Genomic DNA, 4,529 nt, shown 5'->3' on the forward strand with positions numbered 1-4,529 from the left:
GGTACTTAGAGCAGCGACAGGAGATGTAGATCAGTCTTCTGTAATGAATCGAGGTGGAAAGATGAAGCTCCTACTGAGAAGTCTGCTTCTTAGCTCTCTCTGCGCGCTCTCATCATGGAGTAAGTAGAAACAAAACTTCTCCTTCGGTTCCACTTCTTAGCATCCCCATTTTAACTTGGGTCCAGACATTATAGCTACAGCTATGATATTTCAATAAAAGTAAAAAGTGAATATGATATTCATACTATGAAAAGGACTGTATAGATTTTGTTACATGCACAATTCCATCTGGTAAAACCTTAATAATTGAAGTTAAACATTATATCCAGGTTGGCTTTACCAAAAACTTTCAAACTGAGGAAACTTTCAGTTTCTGGTTTTGGTTCTGTAATCGTGCAGTATTTGTTTTGTATGAACTAACATTGTGTCCATCATGTCTCTGTCCAGGTGTTTCTTCAGATGCACTTGTTGTCACTCAGAGTCCGGATGTTTCTGTCCAAGAAAGAGAGACAGGAAACATTTCCTGCTGCTTTAAAGGGTCAGCTGAAAGAGTTCGCATTACATGGCTGAAAAACCAAACATTAATAAAGAATAAGACTGACATAGATCAGTCTACAGGCTTTCACATTGAGCAGAAAAATAAGTGTTCAGTTCTGATAATAGAAACAATGACAAGAAATGATTCAGGGAAATACATCTGCAAGGTTACTGTGGAGATACCAGTTTTAAAGGAAGTTGAAGGAAATGGAACGACCATCACTGTTACAGCCAGAGAGAACAGAACTGAAAGCCTAACTGAAGGTAGGTGGCTATACTTACAGTCTTTTAGTAGATTAATAGATAAACTGTGCACATTTAGAATGCAGTCTATGTTTTTTACAAAAAGAAATTTGAATTTTATCAGAGGTGTTCTGTGTTTAACAGAAAAAAATATGTAGGAAAGAATGCTTCGTTTTTGCTAATAAAATTAAATGCTTATGCCTTGTCAAGGTCAAAATAGTAAAGGAGGAAATCTGCCGTATCCCATGATCATTGCCGTGGGTGTCGTGGTCCCGCTCTTCCTCATCACTCTCATCTGTTTCTGCTCTCTGCGAAAGAAGGAAGGTAAGACAAAAACTCCCTCAAAAAATACTAAATGTATAATCTTTTATTTTTATTTTGCAAAAGAGCATTTTTTTTCCCTTTTGGACTGTTCCCTTCAAAAAATGTATTTTACCCAAATTTTAAAATGATGCACAATCATTGTTATTCTGAGATCTGTGAGAAATAATTTAGAAAAACTTGTAAAAGTTGTGTTAAATTTCTCTAGAACACTGCCTCAACTTCCTCTGATTGGCATTGTGAAATGTACCAAAGGGCCAAAACCCACTGACAATGCAATAAATAACCGCTAATGAAACGCTGAGCTGCAAAGAGCAAACGAGGAAGCCTTTGAAATGTCACATCAAACCTGCAGCGATCGTCTTGTGTCTTTGGACTATTAGCTGTTATTCTCTAAATAAAGTTTTAAATGACCAATAGGCAAACAGTCGTTTAAGGATCATTTTAGTGATTGATGACCATTTAATGTCAACATGACACAAATCTCAGTCAATGTGTTGTTTGCCTTCTGTAAAGATGGAAAAATGATTAACACCCACAGAAATTGTTTCAGAAAGTGAAAAACAATCTCACAGCAGAAATGAAAATCAGAAAAAAGAAAAAAATAGTAACCACAGATTTTTACTTTATAAACATGGCTTTTGTTAGGCTGATGTAAAAGAGTGTAGGATATCGTCTCTTAAAAACACTTTGACATTAATAGTCTATCTGTAAATATAGCCTTGATTGCATTATTGAACACATTAATTTTCTTTTTTATATTATCATGGACTACATCTCTCTGAAAATCCTTCCCTAATTTGCAAAGTTCTCAAGGGATAACCAATCAAAACAGGTTTTAGATTAAGATTCACTTTAATAAAACAAACATCAGTAATCTTGCGTAGAGCCAGAACTAAACCGGGTTTTGACTTAAATTTCACTGTCATGTTTGCGTTAGTTGTGGTCCAATTTTCATACACTCATCATGACCTTCATATTTAGATTTTTAATTCATCAAAAAAAAAATCTACAACAACCACCAATATTTCTACAAACATCAAATTTAATCCACAAGTTTGAATTTAGTTTTTTTTTTCTGTAATTTTAATAATTTTAGCATATCTAGGCCTCAGCCAAAACTTGTTTTGGAATTGAAAAATCAGGGAATGATCATTTTCAGTGCTTTGTCTTTTCAAAGCCCTGACCTCAGTCATGATTAATATTTATGGACAATAGATTCAAGTTAGATCAGTTCCAGGAAACCAACCAATTTAAATAAACTATCTTAATTTGGCCAAAAAATGTGTTTAAATATCTTGCTGAAAATAATTTAAGCTTCAATAGTGTGCTTTTGAGGTGCCTTGCTACAGGGACATTTATACAAGCATTACTTAGATTGTATGTCTATATTTGGTCATGTATATATAATTATGAATGTATGGCTTAAGAGAAAATTGGCCACAAGTTCATATTTGTACACTTAATCGCAGTTTATAAAATCCATTGAAGTTGTGTGTTGTACAACCATTTCATTCTGCTTAGAGAATGCTGCAAATAAATAATTCAAAGCCCAAAATTTACATGACGTTCAATCCATGTGCATAAAATTCCATCCATAGAGCAAGACTTAATTCTATAGAGCCTTCAACAAAACATTTCATGAGGCCTTTTCAACCGTTCTGTGTGATTTGAGGAAAGACTAAGTCAGTTAGGGAGGTTAAAGTCAACCCATCTCTGTTGCAGTCCTGATGCATTAGACATTGTGTCACAGTTGACTTGTGTAAGTTTAAACCACATTTGCTGCTCAAGAGATGTAGCACCACTAGCTGAAGATTTAAGTTGATGATATTCAGATATTATCCCTGTGTGGTTTGTGTTTGACACAAAGTTTTTGCCGTTAAGAAACGTCAGGTGATACTGAGGTAACTAAGTAGATCACTAAACTTCAGCCAAGCATGGTACCGTCAGAAACAGCTACAGCTGAAACTACAACCAAACTTAAAACCACACTTCAAACCAAAAAGGCGTCACAGGTTACAGATGTGCTTAGCCCTTCAGGACATGGGTCTTCAGCTTCAACAGTCCTCAATGTCCTGAAACCTTTAGCTGTGTCTCTGCTTTAGCACACATGAGTCAAATAATCAGGTCATTAGCATGAATCTAGAGGACTTGACTGGACTTCTAGAGATAATTCTAGAGATAATTCAACCATTTGATTCAGAGACCCATCTAAACGTTGCAGGATACCAGCCCTTGATGACCAGAGTAGAAGACCCTTGCTTCAGGAAAATCTTGAACCCTATTTAATGTCTAGTACATTGTGAACTTATTCAGTTCCACTCCACAGTTCAAAGGTTGCATTGGTTTAATTTTTGAAGCCTCAAATGTGCATGTCATGCTGTTGATTTGAAAAGCACCAGTGGCAGCCAGAGAGGCTGGTTTCTGTGGGTTTGTTGACTGAACACTTCTGCCCAAGAGGTTTGCTTTGGTTCTATTCAAAGAAGAAGTTGCTCTAAAATGGACCGTGTTAAATGTTTTCACATGGAGTAACTGCTGTTACAAAAATGATGCACTTTTTTTTATTCAACACCATCTATCAAGTCTACACTTGCATTTTAGTTATTAATTCAGGAACTTGAAAATTGTATCCCAATAACAGTATTAAAGACAATATGATCACCAGTGTCCGTTTGGCAGTCATAATTATGTTTGCCACTCATGATTTACCTAATCTGATAAAAATATATAAATATACTTGAAAGTATCTGAAAAATCTAACAGTATTTCAAGTTTTTAGCCACCAAACTTTTTTAAGATGACACAAATGAAAAACTGATCTTATTCCCAACATGAGTTTGAAAACACCAGACAACTGTAGCCACTCCTCTTCCTTCCTGTCATAGTTGTTGGCATACCAGTTGCAAACAACTTTTGACCATCAGCCAATCTCAATGCAGCGCCAACAAATCTAAATATAGCCAGTTTTCGTAAAGTATGATTTATTTTGTCACCATGCGTAGTGGGGAGTTACTATTCATTTATGTTCACAAATGGCAAAACATGTTGAGAAAAATCTCTTGAAAGCCATTTAGAACTCTTTACAAACTGCATTTTTAAATAAGATTTGGTAAAGTTAATTCAAGTGCAACATTATTTCATTAACAGTAATTATTTCTATTAAGGTTGCTAAAGTAATTTTTCGACAGGCTTGAATCTTTGTAAAAAAGAAAATGGGACCAAAGCATGCGCCTTGTGGTACACCTCTGACAAAGATTAGGATATATTTAGCTCGCAGTGTTTCAGTAGGAACAGCAAAAATAAGTTCCTGCTTCAGTTTAAAGTGTGATGTTATGCTTATAGGACCCAAAGTGTCCTATACTAACTAGAGCTTAGTCTCTAAGTCTCTTCTTAGAAAAAGAAACTATAGGAGCATTATTTTTAAAGTA

The sequence above is a fragment of the Poecilia latipinna genome, unplaced genomic scaffold (genome assembly GCF_001443285.1).
Source record: "Poecilia latipinna isolate Pla-1442-1.1 unplaced genomic scaffold, P_latipinna-1.0 Scaffold769, whole genome shotgun sequence".
Lineage (NCBI taxonomy): Eukaryota > Metazoa > Chordata > Actinopteri > Cyprinodontiformes > Poeciliidae > Poecilia > Poecilia latipinna.